Here is a 26,134-nt window from a genome sequence, read left to right on the forward strand (position 1 = left end):
TCTGATGTCTTGTATAATTGGTGAGTTCTCATGTCATTAATGTTCATTAGGAGAACGCGTGTATTATAAAGAATAATATACTCCTATTGTAAATGATTCAATGTATTAGATGTTACTTTTTACTTCTACTGCCTGTAAATATGCAATCAGATTACTGCCCAATGCTTGTCTGTGATTTATAATATCTATATAATTTGCAGTAGGGAGTTTATTATCCCATATATAGTATATTGTCTGTAACACACTCCTATGTCAGGGAAGTGTGCCCCTGACAAAAGAGCTAGCATTAGCACCTTACTCTCCATTGAAACCAGCAAACAACTGTGTTTAGATGTTTTCTTGCATAAAGACACGTCTTAATTATTCATAGATTTTCATGTTTCTAATCACTTTAATTGGACAATTATTGTTCAAAACATTTGGTTAGTTGTTTGATTGATCTTGCTTGTGAATGGCAATTCTACCATTTTAATCGGTTTACGTGCCAAAATAATATTCCTTAATATTGATTTCATTAATTTATCTCTGTTGTTGATTAATTATTAGTGCTGTGCAAGGTTGATGGACAAATTGGATAGCATCTCAAGAGGCATAGATTCCATTGACTAACTATTGCATTCCACCTTTATTTATTTAACACAACTGTTCTCTTTTTGTTTGCATTTGCTTGTTTTTTATTCAAGATGGTTATCCGTGCATAGAGGTTTTGTTTACCTATGTATGTCTCAAGTTAGAATTATAGAAAAAATGAAAGTTAAATATGTCCTAATGTGGATTTTCTGAGTAAACTGGAACATATTCAAGAAATATTGATGAATATGAAATATAGATGTAAAATTAGGTACATTCATATAGTAAAGGGGTGGCAATAGTTAGCTCTGTCATTCCATTGTGTAAGACAGTTCATTTCATCTGTTTTTAATTTTTTACCCCATTATATTTTAAATCTTCCAGCTGCCTGTCAAGATATGTTGTCAATAAATCAACGTGGAGAGGTGTATATTATAACGCCAAAATTGAGTTGGTTGGATTCTTATGCAGACAAAGGGATGTAGAAAAAATATTTAGCATGTGATTTATTTCTACTACAAAGCAGAAGTAAAATAAACCTCAATGGTTTGGATATATAGGTAGGGCAATTTTTATACAGAATGCTTGGGACTTAGGGCTATCCAGATATGTAGGTATAGGTGTGGAGCCCAATGCCTTGAATGTACATTACATTGTACAATATAGTTAAAAATGATCCCTGTTTTTTAATACATTGTCCTTGGCATAGCTCTCCTCCTTACGCCTGTGCGGCATAGGAACAAAGATTTTCTAGGTGGCGGGCGGGGGGAGAGCAAAAGGCCAAGGGCTACTCTAGGACTTAGATCCCCTTTTTCTTGAATTTGGTATCTAGTTTTACAACAGCTGTAAAAGTGATATACAAAGGCTGCCAATCCTATGTTAATTTTTGTCAGTGTTTCAGGGGTTGGCCAACCCCAGTTTCATTGTTTATTTTACTATAAAAATGTAGTTATACATTATTAAATACATATTATTATTAATATTAACTACCAATTAGTAGAATAGCTGTTAGAAAGATAGATAAATTCAATTGTTAATCATCTTGAAAATTTACATTTTTCATAGTCTTTATCCTAGTTTTTATTCAGATTTCTTTGACAGCCTAATCTCATTTGATTGGGAGTATTTTTAAATCTATATTCACTGCCTCACTGGTTATGGTATGTGCTATAAATTCAAATTGCTATATCATGTTTGTTACTGGACACACTGCACGAAATTCAAGACAAAAGTAAAGTGAATAGTTGTTCATTTTCAATACAGATTATTTATTAAATGTTTATGAACAGAACACTTAGAGTTTTTTAAATAGAAAAATCAGTCAATCTGTATTAAATCTATACTAAGGCACTCTATATTAAAGTACATTTGGTAATTATACTAAGACTATAATTTAAAAAAGTTTCACAAGTTTAGAACAGATACCATGACTGCAGAAACTAGCATGCAGGCTTTTGTGTAGAAGTTCATGGGGGGGCAAAACACAGTCTTTGCCCACCCAGCAGAAATCATGGAGGGGCAACTGCCCCCTCTGCCCCTACCCCCTTGGTTCCTACCCCACTGCGCCTGGGTCATTAAGAGCAAAGTAAAAAAAAAGGAGTAACTTTGCACCTTGGCAAACCCATGTTGCATTGGAGGGGGAGGTAAATTTAAGATGTGGTGTTAGATTTATAGTTGGGCTCGGCATGTCCTAGATCAACTTTAAATTTCAGTGTAAAGATAAAGTTATCAAGTATATGTGTGCTACATGAAGAAGTAGCCTGTATTTTCTTTATGTGTAAAAATAAAGTAATTTGCACCCCTTGCATTGAAACATGGATTGTCCAGGATCAAATTTACGCATTTTTGCCTTGTTCTCCTTAATGTCTCAGGCCGTACATGTTTATCTGTGTTCCTCACAGTGACTATAAGAGGAGGTACTTGATGGTTATGGGGCCTATTTATCAAACATAAATCCACTGTTAAATCCCCGTAAATAAACTTCAAAATTGGGACTCCGAAGAGCAGAGCTGGACAGCGCATGTGTGGAGGGATCATGTAATCCCTCATTGTCACATGTTCACGTTCTTGCAGTCTGGGATCTCTGTGTGCATGCCCGAGTTTTTCGGTCGGCGCATGCACCCGGGGATTAAAAGGCAGAAACTTCATCGCAGTCGGCATTGCATCGGAGGAGAGTTTTGCATTTCACAGGAACAGCAGTTTTTCGGAACTGCTGTTCATGTGAAGGTTTTTAATAACTATGAAAGATAGTTTTCAATCCTTATTGCAAATAAATTGAACTATCTTTCATATGACTTAAATTTGCCTCTATGTCTGAATGTATCACATCATCACTAAACAGAATCAATTATTTTGTTTTTGCTTTTTTTCTGGTATTCTGAACTTTCTGAATAACTGGTTTCTAGGTAAAATATCCTATATAATCTAAAATGTATTACCAACTTGAAAATATGCAGGGCCATATTACTTAATTGAGGCATATCGGAAAATACCTTTTAGCTCTCTACCCCATTTACTAGTCACATCACTTTTATCACTTTTAAGCACAGGTCATCTGTGTCTAATGTTAAATCAGCAACCAATCAGATTCTAACTGTCATGTTGTAGAGTGTACTAAATAAATAATATCTAGAATCTGATTGGTTGCTGATTTAGTAACGCTAGTTATCAATGGTAGAAAATATTTTTTTTCTCCTTTCTCCTATATTAGTACATTAACATAATTTAAAGCTTTTACTGCTGTCAGTAAAAGCTTTAAATTATGGTTCACTTCATAAAAGTCACATGGGGCTAGATTTACTAAGAATTGTGTTTGGCGGCAGTTTAGAACCGCCATGAATCGCCGCGTTTTCCCGGTCAGTTTTGGTGACCAAACCGCCACATTTACTATTGGGCGGCTTGGTTCAATTTGAAACCGCCGACGATGGATGGCGGTATGTAAGGCCGAAACCATGCCGGCGGCTCTGCTTGAAAACTCAGCGGTTTAAGTTTCAAACACGGCAGTTCGTGTTCCTTGCGGGATTTTTAAATAGGCAGCTTGCTCTTTGTTTTTTCCTATTGGCTATTTTCTCTGTCAGGAGATTTTACATCACCATCACTATATAATCCAGTGCACTTCCTCATTTTCTTTGATAGGGTTTTCAGGAGGAGAGAAATAGGAGCTTGGAGGTAATTGTTTAGTGAGTGAGGAAGTTTTGAGGGTTTTTGTGCTGAGATTTCTGCCTGGAGTGTGAGTCGTCCTGTGATTTTTTTTCCTGTGTTGTTGTTTTATTTTCTGATTTAATTTCTGTTTTGTGTTTTTTGTAATTGTCTAGTATTGTCTGTATTTGTTGTGTGTGAGTGTGTTGTGCGTGCATGATTAGTTAGTATAGTTAGTCCTTTGTGTTTGTCAGTAATTTAGTGTTATTTGTTTCTTGTTAATTGTTTGGGAATATGGCTGAAGGAAAGGAGGGGGGCAGAGGGTGAGGAGAGGGAGATGGAGCTGGAGGGGGCAGAGGAAGGTGAGGAATGGTTAGAGGAAGACAAAGTCAGGGCGTAATATTCGATTTTTACACGATGAGAATTGTGTCTTGGTGCACAATATTATTCCCTGCTGCTATGAGATAATTTTAGGGAACCTTACAGCCCGTACTTCGCTAAGGCGACAACATCAATTATGGGCCAACATATGTGAGGCTGTGAATGTGGTGGGACCTTTAAAACGGTCAGTGGCTCACTGACGCAAATGTTTTTCTGATATTAAGAGGCGGCTTAAAGAAAAAATGGGTGAGTAGAGGAGAGCTTCAAGAGGCACAGGTGGTGGGCCACCAGTTTGTGTGGAGTTTATAAGCAATGAGGAGGTGCTGTGGCAGATACTGGCTGTAAGAGAGTCCACTCTGAGTCCAAAACTTACTCCTCCACCTTCAATCAGGGATTCTGGCCCTGAAGAGCAAGCTGGACAGTGTAGCCTGCTTGGAGAACAAATATTGTTTTTAGTCATTTTTATTACTAAATGCTTGTGCAAATGTTAAATAGGTTGCTTGATATAACTTTGGTGATTACAGCTGGATGTACTACAGAGGCTCACGAAAGGTTTACTAGTTAATCCCACCCCCCACCCCCCCCCCCATTTTGCTGGCTGCACCCTCATTTTTTGGTCAAAAATGTCTTTTGTTTTCCCCTGTCCTCCCCCTAACAAATAGGATAAATGAGATTTCAATACAAGGGAAGATGATCATCCATAAGCAGGTCCTATATGACAACTACTCAGGAAGATAGAGATTGGTAAAGATTCTGTACGTCAAAAATGTTGTGTTTTGGAGTCCTGTGTCAAAAATGCTATTATCAAACATGTGTTTTCCTATATACTTACCTTGGTTATTTCTTAACAGGACCATCCTCATATCAGGCAGGTCATCCTCCTCCATCGCAGATGTCACCCTCTGATGACACAGAAGAAGACACATTATTAACCTTAGAAGTGGTTGATGTCCCTGTGCCTAGGTGCCAGGAACAAGCAACTGCCCCTGCGGATCAGACACAACAGCAGCAAACTACACCTCCTCAACTGGATACAGGATGAGAAATGGCCCAATCAATCGCCAATTTTCAGGTCCAGCAAACACATTTCACGGACACCCAAACAAGACATATGTCGCATATTGTTGGACAAAAGCGTGCCTACCGCACTAACACCCAAATTCCAGTAGCTTTAAATCGTATTGCTGCAGCTCTAGAGCAATCTATTGTAACCATGATTCAAATGACTGGTGCTGTGGAGGCCTTACACACAACAGTAAAGGAGGTCAATGCCAACGTGAATCATAAGGTTACCGTTGCCAATATCATCTGTGCAATGTACTCCACCAAGGAGAGGTGCTCACACCAGGGGTGGCTGAAGAAGAGGAGAGAGTGTCTCTTGAAGCTCTGATGTACCTGCCAAAAGGCGTAGGTAGCCTAATGTGTGTGGGTTGAAAAAACACCTGTATCTTATTTGTTTGTTATTCATGCAATGTGATTTTTTTGCTGGTCTGTGATTTGTTGTAATATTTGCAGCCTCGTGTACTTAAGTTAGGTGTACCCTGCGCACATCACAAATGGAGTGTGTACATTGCGGTGCAAGTTTATGCTATATTCATTTATACTTTAGGTTTTCTACCACAATAAATGTTGTTAAATTTAAACGCAAACAGTCTTTCTTTCCTGGCAGTGAAACACAAGTATACTGCATTCTAGAAACATTGCAAAATTGGTACTTACACATTGACAGTTGTCTGTCACTTACCACTGAATATTCAAGGTTGCACATGAGGAGGACACACTACCTTCTGGTCCCCAAAATAAAAAAACATGGGTAAAAAAAAAAAAAATGAAAAAAAAAAAAACACCAAATAAAGTAAAACAAAAAAAAATGTAAAAAAATAAAAGCATAAAAAACCCCCAAAAATATAATTAAAAGTTCAATGTGACTTTCTCTTATGTTCAGAATGGCAAAATTGCTGAAACAGTATGCTGTTTGCTCAATCTCGCCATTCACAACCACCTCTTTTATGTTGGCCATTTGAATGTCGGTTTTCCGGCGGTTTTACAAGCCCCTAATTAGTAAATCTGGCTGTTTGTATGATCTGCACCGATAAAACCGTCATGGCGAGTAGAAAAGTGGTGGTTTTCAAAAAATACAAATTTGGCCGTTTTGACGGCGGTTTGGCCAATAGTAAATTTGGCGGCTTTAAAATCGCTGGAAAAGACGCCGAAAAAAATCTATTTATTAACAATATTGCTTACAAACGTACAGAGACATTCGACAGTAATCCAGCAATAATAATACTTAGATTGGTGTGAATCATAAATCATTTTTACGGGCATGGGGCATCTGACCCCCAGGCTGGTCCCAAAGTGGGCTATCTTGGGCTGGGTCACTGGCCCACCTGCATTTTTTTTCCCTTTAAAATAGGTTACTAAGTCGAGTCTTGCCCCCCTGGGCTAAAGCTTGCCAGCCCTCCCCTGTTGACATGTGACACATAAGCCCATAAATGACCATGTTCTAACAGCGCTCCTGCATTGTGATGTCCGCTGTGTTCTGGATCTAAACTGCCGTAAGGTTCTGCAATAACATTTCAAACAATAAAGGGAGGGTGTGTAGAATGGGGGATAGGAGGAGTGAGGGGTAGAATAGAAAGATAAAGTGAGAGAGGGGGAAGACGGGGAAGTAATAAGAGTGAAGTGAAAAAAGAGAATCACGTGATGGGAGGGATAGTAGGAAGTCAGTGGTATTGGAGTGCCGACATTCAGTTTCATCTAGAGAATCAGGTCAGAATTGGATTAAGGGCTGATTATGGTATGAGGTCCATGGAGACCAGATTTTATGGAAAGATACAGAGGAGCCCCTCAGGATCATGGTGATGTGCTCCATCTGATAGGTGTGCCATATTCTTCCAGGAAGTCATGATTTGGCAGGTTTCAGCACTAGTAATGTGTCTGAACAACCTGTGGGCAGGAGGAGGGAGGTCTGGGATCGGTAAGGGCAGGAGTACTTGCTTAGAAGTAGCGGATATGGGGACACTGAGAATTCTGGAAGCAAAGGAAAGGACAGTGGTCCAGAATGGACGCAGTTTGAAACAGTCCCTCAAAATAATATTTTTATAATACAGCCACCTATTTTTTTATAAAGGTGCTATTTCAATTGGCTGCCACTATTTTTTTCACTGTCTCTTAATCAGATTGATTCCCTCCCAGTGCCCTACTACAGTGTAATGTGTGTCAACCCACTCACAATACAGTGACCTAATGGTAAGAGGCAGATACACATAATTGGGGCATGATGTGACATCACTAAGGACATAGCCAAGTCCTGGAGTACTGAAAATAATACAGAGGGCAGCTAAAGAAATGAACAGGCAAGCAGATCATAGTCTGGTTATAGAGACTGTAAATCTATGCTTATCCTTTCTTCTGTGCTTGCCACAATTAAGCAACATTTTTTGTCATTAGAGTACATTAAATTATATGTATATGAAATCTAGAAGAGGTTTTTTAATTAAGTAAGGTAATCTGGCACTAACATCCTAGATAAATAATGTACAAATGTCTTCTAATTTACACAAATGAGTATGTTAACATTTTTGTTTTGCATTATTGCTGATTTCTTGAAGTTCACAATTGCAGAGGTTTGGCTTTCGGTCGCCAATTGATGCTTCATTCTAAACCAGAGAGGTCACTTGTTGTTCACTGATACATATTTTATCATGCTGGTATTTCCACAAGACCTTATTCAACCAAAATGTTGTCACAATTTCGCTCATCTCTACTTCAGACCCTACATTGGGTGTTAGCTGAGGAAATGGATGAGCCTAGGAAGACAATTGCTTTATGATATTTTACTATATTGTTTATCCATTTCTGTCATTTTCTTCACCTAGCTTTCAATATGTACATGCTATTACATTACATATGTTCAAACCCAAAACTGAACTCATAAATTTTTGCAGTAATACTGGTGAAAGAATAACCTTTACTATATAGTATAAATATATATATTTTATGTCAAAGGTGTGCTTTTGCTTGTGAAAAACATAACAATACTTAAAAAACCTAGTGTACAAAGGACTGCACACCATGCCAGCTGGTCAGCTTTTGCTTCCAATATTGAACCATAAAATTCACAGTTAGTATTAGTTTTCATGAGTCCCAATATTAAAACACCTGCCTAATATTGTGTAGGTCCTCGGACGCCAACAAAACAGCTTTGACCCATCGAGGCAAGACCTCTGAAGGTGTCTGTGGTATCTGCCACCAAGACGTTAGCAGCAAACCCTTTAAGTCCTGTAAGTTGCGAGATGTGGCCTCCATGGCTCGGACTTGTTCTTCCAGCACATCCCACAAAAGCATATGATTACCTAGATTAATCATATATTGCTAGCAAGCGAGTAACTGCATGAGTCACATGCTGTTTATGTATCATCGAAAACCAGCATTGACTATTACTTTAGCTCATAAGTAGTATTTGAATCTACGTGTGAAGGATCTACCATAATGGATTAGATACTAAGATTATAGATCCCAAACATATGAGGATTCTAATCAAATATCATTTGATTATTTCAATGACTTGTATTCATGGCCAAATATATGGCATTTAATTATAATTTTGTTAGCAGTGACGCAGCTTGACAATTAGCATTATCTATTTTATCAGTGTATTTTTTTTCTCTCAATTGTACTCCACACACAATTTTTAATATTTCCCTATTAGAATTTTAGTTCAATCAATAAAGATATATTTAACAGTATTTTCAGATATATATTGGTCCATTCGAGTGCCCCTTAGGATCATCTTTTTCTCTCTTCTACTTTGTGGTCATCAATATTATGATCGGGTGCACCCTTCCCACACGAGGATAGTAACTAAGGAAGTGTAATAGGCCACCTAGTGCGGTCTCTTTTTCTTTAGTGCTACCGTATTCTGATACCTGTCTATCAAAGGCAGCATTAACTTTTTCTGCAATTTGTCCTACAATAGCTCTTCTGTGGGATTGGACCACATGGCTAGTCTTTGCTCTCCACGTGTATCAATGAGCCTTGGGCGTCCGTAACCCAGTCACCAGTTCACAGGCTGTCCTTCCTTGGATCACTCTTGATAGGCATTATCCACTGTAGACCGGGAACACCACACAAGACCTGCCGTTTTGGAGATGCTCTGACTCTAAGTCGTCTAGCCATCACAATTTAGCCCCTGTCACAGTTGTTCAGATCCTTACCCATTTTTTGTGCTGCACAAGAACTGACTGTTCACTTGCTGTCTAATATATCCCAACCCTTGACAGGTGCCAAGATTATCAATGTTATTTATAGGTTAGTGATTTTAATGTTGTGACTAAACATTGAATGTGCACCAGTTTTTATGAATGTCCCACATGATGTTTAGGTTATTTTCATGTTTTTAAGGTATGCGAAGACAGAGCTGGACAGAAGCAAGCTAAAATGTCATGAACATTTCCCTTGCCTCTGGATCAAATTAATGTCAAAGCTATGCATTTGGGTGTTTTACATATATAATTTAATAAACAGTTTTCATGTTTATGTGATTTCATGCTTAGACATACAGTAAAAACATAATTTGAAAATATTACAAAAAAAAAATCAAATTATATTACAGCATACATATTTATGGGTATATACACTCAGTAGCCAGTTTATTAGGTACAGATTTATAGTACTACGTATTGACTTAATCTGCCTCCAGAGCAGCCTGAAATCTTCATGACATGGATTCAACGAGGTGCTGGAAACATTCCTTAGAGATTCTGGTCCATGTTGACATGATAGCATCACACAGTTGCTGCAGATATGTTGGCTGCATATTCATGCTGCAAATCTCCCGTTCCACCGATAACCCACCATAACCCAGGAAAGATCCATATATTCATGTTGTTTACTCCAACTATGATGCTACCATCTGCATGTTGCAGCAGAAATCGAGATTTGTCAGACCAGATAATGTATTTTCCAATCTTCTTTTTCCAGTTTTTTTTAAGCAATATGTTTTTATTGAAAGAGAAAAGGGGGGTGTTGTACAGCAGATGAACTATAATACATAAGAAAAGTCATATGAGAACATTGCAGTCCATTATCCAATAGTAAATCAAGCAAACTGTAAAGACCAGCAATACATGACAGACACAGAAGATAGAGCAGAGGGAGGGTAAAGAAGATGAGGGGGTGGAAGCAAGTAGAAGAGTGTGGGGGTGGGGTGGAGTGGAGAGAGAGGGACTCCTACAGATATTATATCAGCTTTGTGAGAGAAGAAATGCCCAATAAGAATGCATGCAGCATGCCTAATCTCCAAAATACCCACTCAGGCAGTCCCCTGGCGGCAGGTGCCTGCCGCATTCCATGATTTTGGCTAGATGTAGAATTATGGATGACATTACCTCTAAGATCTATCTGTCTGAACCACTCGCCGGGGGAGGCAGGGGACTGTCAGTGTACTGGGATGATCGCTATGGCGGCGTTGTTTAAATGGCGGTGTAATGATTTATTTATATTGGGAAATAGATATGTCTGGGAAGTTAAACAGCCAGTAATCTGAGCCATCAGGGACTGTGTCACCCACAATTTCCTTTGCTACCTCTTGCACTTTACACCAGTACTGGGCTATGATAGGACATGTCCACCATATATGTAGGGGAGATCCCGTCACTGACCCACATCGCCAGCATGATCCCTAGACACCTGGGTGCATCTTACATAATTGAGAGGGACTTCTGTACTGGCAAGAAAGAATTTTGTACCGCATCTCCATCACAGAGAGGTTTGTCGGTGTACTTGAATGCTCTAGCCCAAAATTCGTCTGAGGTAAGCTTCCCAAGGTCTCTATCCCTGGCACTGGCAAAACCAGTTAGGGTGGGTTAGAGGTTAACCATAAACATTTGGTATATGGTTGAGGTAGTGTGTTTTGGTTCTTTAGAGATGCAGTACAGCTCTACAAAGCAAGTTGGGCTCCTACTCGATCCCTCCATAAAGGCCTTTATCTGGAGATAATGTCTGGCCTGCAAGTAGAGCCAAACCTCTGTTTGAAAAGAAAGGCACATACACATCCATTGGCCACTAGCTGATCACTTCTGACCATCCTACTGGCAGACCATGCCCTGAAAGCCCCTACTGTCAGTCCAGGAGGGAAGTCTGGGTTAGCGGTCATTGGGGTGAGGAGAGAAAGTGGATATGAGATAAATGTCAAAGTCCGTAACCTGCCCCAGCACTGAAACCTTGGGTGAGAGGAATGAGGAAACTTAGGCAACCAAGGGAGAATGGTAGCAGGAATGGCCATCGCCTGGCCTTCAATATGTACCCACTGCTTGGTCCACTCCATGACCCTGTTAAGGAGTATTACTTGATAATATTTTGAATAGATTCAGGGCCATAGATTTAGAATAGTTAATTTTGAAGTTGGAGAGTTACTCAAACTCTCAATCAAATCGGGCAATGAGATCAAAGGATTAGTGATTGTCACCAGCAGGTCATCCATGAATAAATCTAATTTATGCTCCCTACCCCACCACAGACACATCATGGTTAATCCTAATGGACTTAGCCAGGGCCTCCATGCAAATGAAAATTATCAAGAGGGAAAGCTGGCATCCCTGTCGTGTGTTTTTATAGATGGCGAATGTGTCATACAGAGAGCCATTGATTCTCTTGTGGGCCGTGGAGTTCCCGTAGAGAGCGATGATTCTATAGAAACATACCGGACCCAATCCCATGTTTTCCAGCACCCCCATAGGGAATTTCCAATTCACCCTGTCAATAGATTTTCCAGCATCAGTAGACAACAGCAGGGCTGTTAACATGTTAATAAACATCTAAAATGTGTCTGTATCTAAATTTGTAAATATATTAGACTTGCGGCCCATAATTCCTGGAGAGGCGTAACGGGGATATAGAAGCATAAGTTGAGTACAGTAAGAGTGTGTTCATGTAAGTGTAGCATGCTCTTTGTAGATACTTCCTAATGAGTCTTGGACACATTGCCAGGTATGCTTTTTGGGATTGATTAGTTGCATATTTACCTCTCCAGTTGATAGTACTTCATTCATTTGTTGTGGCTATGTTATATGTCTCAAACATCAATTCGAATTACTTATTTGTCAATTCCACTGTGATTACTGTATGAAAGAAGACTCCTATGGAATTCTTTCATGGCAAACGACAGATGTAGCAGTCTATTTCTTTCATTACATTTGATATGGAAAATCCAACTGTCACAAATGCCCAGCCTGTCCCAGATACAGCAATCTGAACAGCTGGCCGTGACTGACGTCACTTTAGTCACTTAGCAATGAATACACCTTTTCTGCCACCACAAAGGATTTATTATTGGGTCCTTACATTCACCAGAACCACTTAATAATGTTTCACACTTAAATCACATACACATGTAGCATGAGCCTCCCTGGGCTTTGTAAATTCACAAAGAATCACAGAGAATACATTATATTAAATTTATTTAATCTGAATAATGTTTCCAAGGCTTATTTAAAAAAATGAATAACAAGACATACAATATGTTACACAAATGAGTTTCAGAAAATAAAATAGGAAATAAAATCGAAGTTACTACTAGACCTGATGTGTGAGGGAACACAATTGAGGAAAATGGGACATTTCAGTCTCCATAGACCCCTAATGAAAATGCACAATCTGATGTGAAAAAGCAGAAGACTTTAAACCCTTTTTCCACATAGCCCTCACCCCCCCACCTTTGGAGTTTAGCTGTCAATAAAGACAGATTGATCTCCCAAATGTCACAGGGCTTTTGAAGTGAGCTAGGGTTGTCCTGAGATCGAAATGTTCACAGGGCCTTTAGTTCTCACATCTGCTCCTTCTGATTTGCTACATGGCTTACAACTTTGGGCTTCAAACTCCTCGAAGAACCTTATCTATCTTTGGTCTGGCTAATTCCAACAGATATTGACATTTGCATAGGTAATTTAACAAAGCACACATTGAGATTACATTACAAGGTTACATAAAATATTCACATTGTCATACATGAATTCAACAGAAAATAGCAATCATTTATTAGATATACTACATAATCGTCACACCAACTTTCGCATTTACCGGTAATAATAACACTGTTGAGACACTATCCTTACACTTCAGTACATTATACTGTGGACGAATGTGGCGACTTTTGAGTTTACTATTAAAACTTTCAAACTGCACCTCTGCACTATTGTGAGATATAAATATATGCTTTTGTACACCTGACATCTGCTTGATGGAGAAATACTGCTGTTTTTAACATGGACATATGCTGAGATTTGTGTGAGTCAACATACACATGGAATTTACACTTTTTTTTTAAACAACAGAATGCGTCCATCTCTATATGAAGCCCATTGTGTCTATAAAACTCAGCAATGTCTGCAGTGTCTGTCTCAATCCCAGTGGAAAAGGTATTCATTTGTGGCAGTGGACAGTAGAGTAGTGAAATGTGCTCTTTATCAAAGCGTGCATACAGATTTGATTTGGTACAGCATTATCTGAGAGAATACGATAGATGAACAGTTAGTATTATCCTAAGTGTCATTTGACTTCAAAACAGTTTATCAACTATGAGGATGTTTTGGGTACCAAACATCCAGTGGAGCTTCAACACATTATGCTCCAACACGACTTCGCTACTAATTGAATTCCCCCTTAGGGCCTGAGTCATTAAGGCAAAAAAGGAGTAAATGTTCTCTGGGACAAACCATATTACAATACAAGGGGTGCAAATTAGTTTATTATTTTGCACATCAGTTAAATACTGGCTGTTTTTTCATCTAACACACAAATACTTAATAGCTTTATTATTACACTGAAATTTAAAGTTGATCTAGAACATGCCCTACACCAACTTTAAATCTGTCCCCACATTTTAAATTTACCTCTCCCTCCAATATAACATGGTTTTGCCCAGGTGCAAATGTTACTCCTTTTTAATGCTTTGCTCTCCTTAATGACTCAGGCCCTTAGAGTTTAACTTTCATCAACTAATTAGGATTTTAAAAACTGACTCTGTCATATATTCTTTTTTTTCATCAGATTTCCCTCCTGCTCCTTGTTTGTCATTACCTCACCGACCTTACTTGCAAGAAATGTGGAAAAGGAGAAGGCAGAGGAGAAGAGGAATTGATGGAGCATTGTTGTATGACACATGGTACTGTAGTTTCTATCACCATCTCTACTCATTGTTAGCAACCCTACTCAAGTATTAGACGACAGTACAGGAATTAAAAAATCAGGATAATGCTATAATCATGGATACCGCGCAAAACAATGCATAGGTTATGTATATAAGGATAAAATGGCTTATAAGTGAAGTGATAAAGGAGCTAGAACAAGTATGTGTTTGGAATTCTTTCACTCTTTTGACCTGCTAGTATATAACATCTATCAAATAACATTATGCACATTGAATAGTTCTAGCATTGTGAAAAGTCCATTAAAAAAAATATTTTCTATATATTTGCCTAGAATTTATATATATTTGCCTAAAATGTTTCAGCAGAAGTTACCTAAAACAAAATCATCAGCTATTGCACAACTCTAATTAACACCGGATTCTGTCTTAGGCTCTTTTTTCACTGCAAACGCGTATGTCTGTACATGGCATAAATCCATATTTTAAAGTTTAAATCCAAACTGTCATACATTTTTCTTCTTGGAATAATGCCACGTTAGTTTGTATCTGTTTAGTTATGTAATATAGATTTTCCTTTCCATACAATTGTTGGCAGATAAAGTCATTTACAATCTATAAGATATGAATATTAAAGGTGAATTTTTATGCCTTACCTACTGCTAGATTGTATTTGTTACTCCAGCAGACAATTTAGAGATGAAATATATATATATATATATATATATATATATATATATATATATATAATATATTTCTATGTATATAGATATACTGTACATTTATATTTATATATAAGTACGTTTTAAGAAATACTTCACTAAGCACATATGGTTAATTCACTATTTATAGTAGAAGGCCTGTGGGATTCCATGATGTTTTTTTAATTATTCTCTTTATTCCCTGCTGTGATGTAACGTGACCATTACTTAAAATAAAACACATTTTCCTGGTTCCTATTTTTTTTATTTTAGATTTGAAACACTAAAGTGAGGTAACAAATAAGCCTTAGTAAAAGGCAATACAAAAACAGTATCAGAAAGTGTTTTAGTGTAAAAAATCATAAATGATTGATTGTAGTATATTTTTTCCCCTTCATTTGTGACATGAAATTGACTTAGCATCTGTGTTTCACTGGGACACAAAGCTCGATTTCTCTCTTATATCAAAGATGATCTTTTGCTCCTTGGCTTTGATTATGTACTTAGACATTGAAGTAGAAGAGAAAGGCGACTCTTAACATGTTGCTACATCGTTCTTGATCGATGGTGAGCTGAACAGTGTATTAAACCTAATCAGACATTTTACAAAAGTTATAGTATACCTCGCATTGTTTTATGATAGATCATTACCAACGTAAGCTGTCCCTACCTTTTTTAAGCTGTACGTGTAAACATGCACATGTATTAGTGATATATCATGTTTTGTGGAGTTTTATAATTTGTGCAAACAAAAACCTATCTTGAGATTAACTGTAATGAACTATAATAAGAGACATTGCAGCCACTTTCAACAGTAGTATTGTTGCCATTATCATACTTGTGGAAATTAAAATACACATATTAAACATTGTAAGCCTTACCAAGCCTAGTTGACACCCATAAAGTGTTATTTTGTGACATAAAAGATTAAGAAAAATTAGACATTGATAGAAAACGAAGTGTACTTGTATTTGTGAACTTATGTGAAATTGTGTTGAAAATTGTGGTAATACCTCTAACTGATTTGTTATAAAATTCAGTGTTTATGTGATAAATAAAAAAGCTGTTAAACTTTTTTGTGTCTAAACATGGGGTTTCTTTTGTATCTATCTGTATAACCCAAATGACATTATTGTATCATCCTACCTTAGACTCTATCTTTGTAACCAGGCCTATATATAACCTGTATGTTTTTTACCTGTTCAGTGTACATCCTGCAGTGCTAAAACTGCAATCATAATAGAAGATCTCCTTATGAGCACTTGACCTATTAATAAAAGTAAATAAAACTTTAATTTTGCTTCTGGGGGTTATGTCCACAACATTATTGACAATACAACCATTCAAAAAAATATTGTAAGAAGCTATCTGAACATCATTTGCCCAATTAGCAGTATTTACTATATGTATTATGTCTGAATATATTGTTAGACCTGAATATATTACATAAAATAGTAATGAGTTACTGTAACTTGCTGCTGACAATCGCCCATCCGTCTATGTCTTATGGTTAAGTTATGAAGGTACCTAAATCCTCTGTTAAAGTATTGTTAATAACATTCTAGCAAGTTAGACATTTAAAATAGTTATAGCCTTTAAATTGAACCTAAAGTACTGTAGTATGATCTTTGTTTTATTTAGGTATCAGTTTGAATACTATTGCATGTCAATGCATGTCAATAAGTCTGCTGTGAACGTAATATTGATTAGACTAAATCAATAAATACTGATCATTGAGATTAAGTATCATCACATCACAGAATCATTAAACCTATAAATCCCTGTGAGTCATTAAATGTCTTACTAGCCTCTTCAGGTAAAATGTAGTATTTTTAACACAGTGTGCAAGGGCACCTTTCCTTTGTGATTCTCAAATCTCAGTTTGGTATTTTGCAGTCAACTGATTTGTAATAGCTTGCTTGTTGCTTCGATCATTCAATTGATGCACAAATATCATGGGGTTTGCATTGTTTCCCACTGTTGTCTATTGCTGAGTTATGTTGAAGTTGTGCATGTAAGGCGGCAATTCTCCTCTTTTATGCCCCAAATTACTTAAAATTTTAATTCAGATGCCAACTAACATGTTTCATGTAATGCCCTGTAAAAATTAAACGTATATTCAGATACAATTGACAGAGGGGCAAGGCAATAGTTAACTTCTATATAGAAAATAAGTGACTTGCCATTTGTTTTTACAAGTATTTTTCCGATTGATTGAATTAATTGGTTTGTTAATTTTGACTTTCTTTATATCGTTGTCAAATACCATATGCATATACATAAAGTATAATATATGCAGTATCTCAAGAAGCAAAGATTACACATCAGTCACCATCTTAAAAATATACAGTATATGTTCAATGTTTAGTTAGTTAGTTAGTTAGTTAGTGTAGGTGAAAGTTGTAGCTATTGAAATATAACAGTGAGAGTTTGGCATACCTATTACAAAAATTGTATACTTTTATAGCTTATTCTAACTAGGAATATGAGAATGCATCATGTAATTACTGTTTGCATGGTTTGCTGAAAAAAAATATGTTCTTATTGTGTCATAAAGATGCATTCATCTACAGTTTTTACTATGTTAAATAGAATCATTTTACTATAGTAGTATCCACTATGTGAATAATACAACAGTAAAAAATTATCCTACTTAATAACGTTGAAGCTGTTAAATGGAATTAATTAAGAAATGAACTGAACTCTACAATTACATAAGTCATTATTGGTGGGGACACTGCACCATTAAGGTCAATTTAATACAAAACATTTGAATACATTTTGATCATTGTTTAGGTATTGAAGACCTAAAGAGCTGAGGGTTTTCAACCCTGGTTTTTTAAAAAAAAACATAAAATAAATTTGAGATAAACTGGGATAATCCACTGATACAAATCTACATATCTCTTTATCCAGTGCGGATATTACATTTTTCGTTTATAAGTATTTTTTAATCTGATTCATTAAAAACTTGCTGTCTTCGGGGGTGATTTAAATTTGGACACAAGTGCTTTTGTTGGTCTTAATTTGGTAAGTCATGTGAAAATATGTCACACTGCACATGGCACACAAGTTGCTCCAGTATTGTGAGCTGCATGTGTATCTAACTCTTGCAGTCTCTTGTATTTTGTGAGGCAGATCATGGACATTCATATGTAAGTGTAATACAGTAGGGGTGTGCAGGCACAAGTTAAACACACCACTGTGATATGCATCTTATGTTGGATCACACTTATCTTTACCAAGAACTACACAAGGCAGGTGCAGTTTTTGAGTTGATGATAGCTGAAGCAGATACTTGCTGACTATCCCATAATGCCCGTGAAACTCCCGATATAGTGGATGATCTCTAGGACTCCCGAAAGAGTCTGGTAATGTACAGAGAAGTGGTGGGTGCAACACAGCATGATGATCGCTCTCTGCCCACCACAGAGGAAACACTTGGAAGAAGTATAATTAATAACTACATCTGAGTTCTGTAGAGCTGTGGCCATTTTCTTGTAGTCCAGATCTTTATCCTGCTAGGTAAATACGTCACTGAATTATATTTGTTTTATACCCAGGACAATCTGAGAGGTCAATTGTTTAGAAAACCACTGCAGGAAATCTGAAATGTAATGAATGCATTGTAATACCAGCCCCTGTTTATGAGAGCGGGGGCCATTTCTTGTAGTACGTACAGTGGAGAATAACAGTATTCTATTTCTCTAAGAAGAATGTAAATAATAGAATCTACATCTGACATCAATGCACAAACATGGGGAACCTTATTATTTATCAAGTATTAAAGCAGTAATTTCACTGCCGTGCTGCTTGGTTATTTTCTTCAGCCCTGCTACCCTATTCAGCATTTGGTGATATGCCACCCATACACAAACCCCCTTTAGTCGAATTCTGCACACAGTACTATAGGTTCCACCTAGTGGTGCTGGATGGCACTAGATATGCCTACAGGTGCAGTTGGACACGCCCATTGCGCATTGCAGGTCACGCTGAAGCGTTCCTTTCACAGTCTCCCTGAAATAATTTTTTTTAAAGTAGGCAAGTGTGTTGAAGCATATTTGCCCTTGGTGCAGATTTAAAGGCTGCAAGTATCTTGAGGTGCGTGTTTATAGATCTTATCAACCCCTTAAATCGAATAAACTTTTATATTTTGCTCCTTAAACACTGCTTAGTTTAGTATACTTTATGGCTTAAATAAATCATGAGAATGAAGGTATATCTGAATTGTTCTTATTACATGTATGACTTTTGTGTGTGCAAAGTGCAGAGCTAGTACCCTCTATTGGAAGGGAAGGGGGGGGGGGGGCACAAAACACGGCATGTCTCCTCCACTTAGAGGATACCTACCTTGTGCTGAAAAGAGGTTTGTTTCTTCCAAACCCCACTTGGATGTAGGATCAGAGTAAATAACATGATTGGGACTCTCTGCCACCCCAGTAGTCCCAGTATAACGGGCAGGGATCTTATACCAAAAGAGTGGAAAAAAGTAAGACAATATAATATATAGAATGTTCAAATAAAGCTTAATTGAATAAAAGACCCTTGTTAGCCACTTTATTTAATTAAAAATAATATATAATTCCTTCTTTCTCGATCCATTGTAGTTCGAATGGAAAATAAAATCTTTCTATCTTGTTTCCTCTTTCTTAATAAATAAATTGCAGACTGCCTATATAACTATTTTTGTATTTAAATAGTATATAAATGCTATTCTGCATGTCCTGCTAAGAAATCAAAGGATCACTTCAGATAGTGGAAAAAAAAAAATATAAATTATTATACTATGGACACATACATTTTTACTATGCAAGAGGTATTACTTGAATTTTCAAAATTATTTTTTTTTATAAATGATGGGGTCTAGATGGTATACAAGCGCAGTGCTTGCAGTGTCATTAACCAAACTCTCTAACCAATTGTCGCTGACAGGTATAATTCCAAATGATTGGGGAATGGCAATTATAGTTGCACTAACAAAAAAAGGCAGTAGTGAAGAATATGATAATTGTAAGCCTGTTATTCTCTCATATAGTAGTTAAATTAATAGATATACTTAAAAAATTGAGATTGAAGCAAATTATACTTGCAAATTCCTGCTAGGCAGCCACGACAAACAAATCTAGTGGATTTTGACTAGGTAACTAAAGTAATCATTGCAGTAATAGATTAGTGGATATAGCTTATTTAGAGTTTAGCAAAGCATTTGATACAATAAGACAAAATAAATTAATTCAGAAACTAAAAAATCTTTGGATATGACTCAAAGATAGTTGAATGGCAAGGAAAAATGATGGGAGACAAAGTGTTGTAGACTATGGTGTAAGCTCAGATGAGGGACTGGCAACCAGCGGTGTGCCGATGCGCGTACATCGAGCTTTGTTTGGAACGCATTTCACTAGGAACTCTGTCCAACTGGCGCTTGTCCACAAGCTTATACACAACTGAGGAATTCTAGACACATTTGTGCAAATTGAAGGCTATACCGGGTTCACGGCTATATTTGTGGCGTTAAGCCAACCAAGTACTCTATTATATTCTATTATATTCTATGACATTTTAACCACTAGGGGCACTATGTCACTGGATAACTTATTAGTATACTTCTTCCAAGTTTGGCAACCTTTACTCTACTAGGAATTAATGCAACTGGGCAGAAAAACAAAGTTCCTTGAGCAAATTGACTAATACATGATTTATAGACAAATTCATAGAAAAAAGCCATGGTTTATATCAAACCCTCTTATGAACAGGGTAACATGTTTAATGCTTAAATATGACTTCAAAGCATCTATAGGATAAAGAAATAATTTGTATTATTATTTGATAAACATTAACACATTCTTTAGGTTGTCTCTGTAGTTATGTATGCATCAGATTTCCTAATCAGCTGAATCAGTTACGTGTATATTTACAACTAATCATCATGCTTATGTTGAGTCATTATTTAGTAATCTCATTACAGAACACAATGCCTTTTAAAATGATTTCAGAACAATGTCATTATGAGAGAGTAAGCATTTCCCATCTTGAAACACTGTTGTCAGTGTTCTGCAACATACAGGATATATCAATGTGATTTCTGGGAACATGATGACCACATTGTCATGAAATTGGCAATAATTGAAATATGATATTCAGTGGTGTACTGTTTCAGGTAATGTGGAAGGAAATGTTAATAGTAATGTTTTATATTACATGCACTTGTGCTTTAACAATCTGCAAAATTGCCAGCATTTTAAGTTTATGGGCTTTGATATGGAAAATTGCACTGATGTTTTGCATTTCATATTAATTGCTTCATAGCTAATTATAGTTTATGGTTGTTCTTTTGTGGCTGGTAATTTTGTAGTTAATATGTTCCAAATGTACGATAACTGGAAATACCACCCCATGTTATTACTTTCCTGACTGAAAACGTAAAAGTCATTAGAGATAGAGTATGGCCACATTTTTATATGTGTGTTCCCTCCTACTGCTATCCTGAGTAGCATGCAACTTAAAAGACAACAGAAGTAAAAAGAAAAGCTCTTGTCTGGGTGGCCAAGACGGATATAAAATAAACTGAAAAAGTCCCAAAGGCAGCTGTTTGTTTGGTTTTGCTTTATTAACATTTAGTGCATGGATCCAGGGCTCTTTATAAAATGATTGTGTTTCCAATGTCTCAAAACTGTGTGCCAAAGCTTTTTCATACACCCACACAATCCTGCATGTGGAAGAATATAGACATGTATTTGTGTTTATATGTGGCGGTTACATACTTAAATGTTTACATTCTTCAAATGGACTGAACTGAACAATCCCTATATTGTGTGTGGGCTAGTTCTACCTAACCAAAGCCAATCTGATTGGATCAGAGTTGATTGTGAATAGTGGGAAATCAGATCAAACAATAGCCTCAATCAGTGAGTGTGTGGAAGTGCACAACCCCATAACCTTGTATCTTGGTTGTTTGTTGTGGCTCCTGAATAATTAGGTCAATGCAAAAAAACTGGTTACTGTTCTGTTGTACAAAATAAATGGATTAAAATTTGTATAGGTATGTTTAAACAGGAACCGGTCTATGGCATTACTTTTAGGGGGCAGCAAACTTACTGCATTTTGCAAGTCTTTATTTAAGATATCATTTTGCCTGAAGCAAAACATTAAACATGGATCTGAATTTATCACTCACCTTTTTGTCCTTTTACAATGTTGGGTCGTTGGAAAGGTCTTTTATGTTTGGGTTTTCTTACATTCGAAAAAACACAGTACTTAAATTAGTACCCATTAAACTTTTTGCAAGTGAATATATTATTGCCCCCCCACCCAAAGCTTTAGTGTCCATGTATCTCCTGTAATATAGATCAAGTTGCTTTTACAAATTGCAAAAAAAATAGTACTGGTGTAGGTCTGCATGATGTGACTCTACACAATGCAGGGAATTCATGCAGCACATGTAAGATCCGAACAAGAGGGAATGAAGCCACTACACTATACACTACTATACTGTGCACTACATGGTCTTCCTCTTTTCCCCATGGGAACGAGTTGTGAACTTGATTCCTGATTACTTTATTGACAAAGCAAGAATTTTTCATTAGTAGTGGGAAGTCACTGGTACTCCCAGTGAGGGGATAATGGAGGCAACTGAGGGGTCTGACTGGCATGTGGAGTTAAGTGGGGAAATACTCCCAGGAAAGATCAGTGGGAACATCTGGGATTTCCGAGTGGCCTCCGGGGTAAGTGAGGATTGGAGTGTACATTTGGAATCTGAGGACATACAGGAAATTTTAGGGTAAGTTAAGGCATTTTGTGGCAAGTGGGAGATCTTAGTGGCATGTGGAGGTATGAAAGGAATGTGGGTATTTTGTGGCACATGGTGATCTCAGAGTATTTGGAAGAATTTTGGGGCGGTTGAAGGGTTTGGTTGGTATGTGGACGGTCTGAGAGGCATGTGTGGAAGCATTTTGGGATGAACAAACATTTTGTCATACTGGAAATAGGACTGCAACTGCAGTGTGCACATGTACGGGATGTGACCATGGCAAAATAGGGCATGAACACATTATAATGGGGGCATGGCGGCTCTGTACCCTTATACCACTGCTCAGAGTAATGGGACTGTACATATCCCATAGCATCTAACTATGGGGACAAAGTTGCTGATGGTCAGTGTGACGGGACAGATCCCGCAAATTGTGACTGTCCCACCTAAATTGAGCCAGTTGGGAGTTTTGTCAAATGTATTATTTTAATTTATTATTTAGATTAAGTGTAATGTCTGACCATTTTGAAAGTTAAGAGAGTTCCACATGCAGACCTTGGTTTGTATCAGTTTGACCATCACTGGATTAAAACATAGAAAAGCATCTAAAACAGCTTAAAGAATTATTTAGGGACAACCATCAAAACAATATTCAAATATATCACTTCAGGCAGCAGACATCCTTTTGCTTTCTGACTGCAAAATAGATAACAATACGCCGACGTGCGTTTCGCAGTAAATTGCATTACCTGGACAAAGCAATTTACAGCGAAACGCGCATCCGCGTCTTGCTGTGTGCCTTCTCTTCTAAATAGATATGCTGTCATTTTGACATTTTGCGTCAAATTAGAGTCTATCTCGTCCTTTATTTTCATACTAGGGTTTAGTACCTTGCCCAATCTCAAATATTAGATCCCAACAGGCAGTTAGCAAATTATACCGTCAATTACCATACACAGGGAACCGAATAAAATTAATCGTTTACAATCCCTGTTGATTACTTAGGGAGACAAGTCTAACTAGTACTTATTGCAATCCAAAATTGGGATAAATGTATTATCTCAATATATTATATATATATATACATATTAAAAGTGCAATATTAGAACTGAGTCTAAGCAGTTATTAAGGGCATAAAAATGGACCTATTTATTAAATATATACTTATCATGATTGAATCCAAGATAAAGAGGCATATTATATGTGAACTAGAAAATACACATAGCAATTTTAATTCACAAGCTCACTTCATCACATATTTCACTGATTGTAATAAAATAAGACAATTTTATTATAAGTAGAAATAAAAGTTAAATTTGATTGAAATAATTGGGGTATTTCATTCATCAATCAGTTTTGACATAAGACTGTTGTGCGCTATATATAAAGACAGTTTCTTTTTTCTCTCTTTATGATGCCATCATTTACTGGTATGGTAGCACCTCAATGCTGTTGAAGATTATAATTTACCAATGATACCTATAAAAAGAAAATAAAAGAATTGTCATATATTATTTGGCTATGAGTTACAGTTCTTCTTAATAGACACTATTGCGACAACAATTCTTCAAGTGCAGACTTATTTTGATTGGCAGGAAGGCAGGCTGATTCACCAGTAGAGGAGCAGCCAGCACTTGTGGTTAGAGGCATTTATCATGAGGGAAGAATAGAGTTGCCCCCTGTCAGAGAATGTGTCACTGCCCACTGCCGTAAGAGACTTAGGAGCAACTGGATATGCCATTCCGAAGCAATACTGCTGATTGAGCCAGATAGAATTGGGAGTTATGCAAAGGTTCAGCAGATGACAACTGTGAGAAGATTAGCAAAATGACAGTTCTATAGATGCCATAAGTTGGGCTTTGAATCCCATGTGAGACTTGGACAAAAGGCCCTATAGACCAAAGAAGTATTGCTGCATAGTCAAAGAGAAGCTCTGATTGTAGGTGGTCTCTCTGTAGAGCCCTCCTCTGACAAAGATGGGAGGATGAGAAGACAATTTGTTCTGCCTTAAAATCACAGGAGTGCAGTTCTGTTAGCAGTATATGACCGGCATGGACATTGAAAAACAATTGGACTAGTAGCTGATCATTTCTTTTGGCCTAGGATGGAGACCAATATTAAATGAAATTGTAAAACTTGTGGCACTTGTATTCTGGGGAAGACTCTGCCAGAAATGGAAACACCCCTCAAGAATATTTCAAGCAATAGGCCACTGCAGCTAGTATTAATACATGTCCGCTCAGTGGATCCACATGTGTGCAGTACAAGCAACATTTTCATGGCCACTAATCATTTCTCAGATCTACCCAACTAGAAACCAGTGAGCCATGACAGTTTCCAAAGTGCTCTGGGAACAATTATTTGTAAATTACGGACTACCTGCTAGAATACACTCAGATCAAGGAAGAGAATTTGGTTGTAAAATCATAAGAGAGCTTAGTTATGTGAGATCAAGAAATCCAGGACAACACTGTTTCATTGTCAAGAAGACACACAGCCAGAGCAATTCAAGCGAACCCTTCTCAACATGTTGGCCCTTTTGGCACAATCAAGAAAGCACATTGGAGCAGACATGTGAGTCAGCTTGTACATACTTACAATTGCACCAAAAACAAATCCACTAGGTACACATCCTACCTCTTTATGTTCTGGAGTGAAGCTAAATTACCAATGGACATATGCTTTGGAGACTTAGATAAGCAAACACCCCTGGTTCCCACTTGCAATGCGTGAGCAGACACAAAGAACAGTTAAGAGAGTCCTATAGATTGGCCCTGGAGGCTTCAAGTAAATAAGGTTTGAGGAACAAAGAGAGGTATGACTCCAGAGTTAAGGAAAATAGCTTAGCTCCAAGAGACAGGTTCCTATGCAGACACTTGGGCGGGCATTCCCGGGAAGTACAAGTTTTCCAGTGAGTGGCGGAGAGACCCATACGTGGTAGTAGCAAAATTGCCTGAAGCTCGTACATACAGAGTGAGGGTAGAAGGATAAAAGGGGCATATCAGGACATACCGCAGACAGCATATTTTACCAATTGGAAGGAAAGTCAGATTTAGAGATGAATTGAGAGAAGTAATGTGGTTTAACCTGGAAGCAGCCTGGAAGGTTGTGGTCTACTAGGAGGAGTGATAGTTCTCAGGGAGGTATCGATGAAGGAAACAATGATACAGGTACTAGACTGCGGATTACACAAAGGACACCCATTGGGTCTACCAAGGGGGCCCAAAGAACCATGAAGAGAAAGTTTGGACAACCCTATCCTTCCTAAACTAGGGGAGAAGAGAGGATTCTGGAGAATGTTACTCCAAATGTTGTTGAAGATGAGAACTAGAAAAATTTCACTCCCAATGTTGTTAAGGAAGAAAGACAGAGTGACAGCATCGAATATGACCAAATTGGATAAATACACAACATCTGTTTAACCATGTTGGGGGGCATTTTGAAAAATCCAAT

General features: G+C 37.3%; 1 long non-coding RNA gene across 4 annotated transcripts in view; it reads left to right on the top strand.

Moving 5' to 3' along the window:
• LOC142157787 (uncharacterized) overlaps positions 1 to 26,134 on the top strand; it is a 235,601-nt gene that overhangs the window by 181,875 nt on the left and 27,592 nt on the right. For 3 of the 4 annotated variants that reach the window (XR_012692632.1, XR_012692633.1, XR_012692635.1), the window contains 2 exons: positions 4,941 to 5,496; positions 14,137 to 14,251. This is a non-coding gene — a long non-coding RNA (uncharacterized LOC142157787). Of the gene's footprint in view, positions 1 to 4,940; positions 5,733 to 14,136; positions 14,252 to 26,134 lie in introns of those variants that run through there. The other variant, XR_012692634.1, reaches the window with a different exon arrangement.

Source organism: Mixophyes fleayi, chromosome 5, assembly GCF_038048845.1.
Source record: "Mixophyes fleayi isolate aMixFle1 chromosome 5, aMixFle1.hap1, whole genome shotgun sequence".
NCBI lineage: Eukaryota > Metazoa > Chordata > Amphibia > Anura > Limnodynastidae > Mixophyes > Mixophyes fleayi.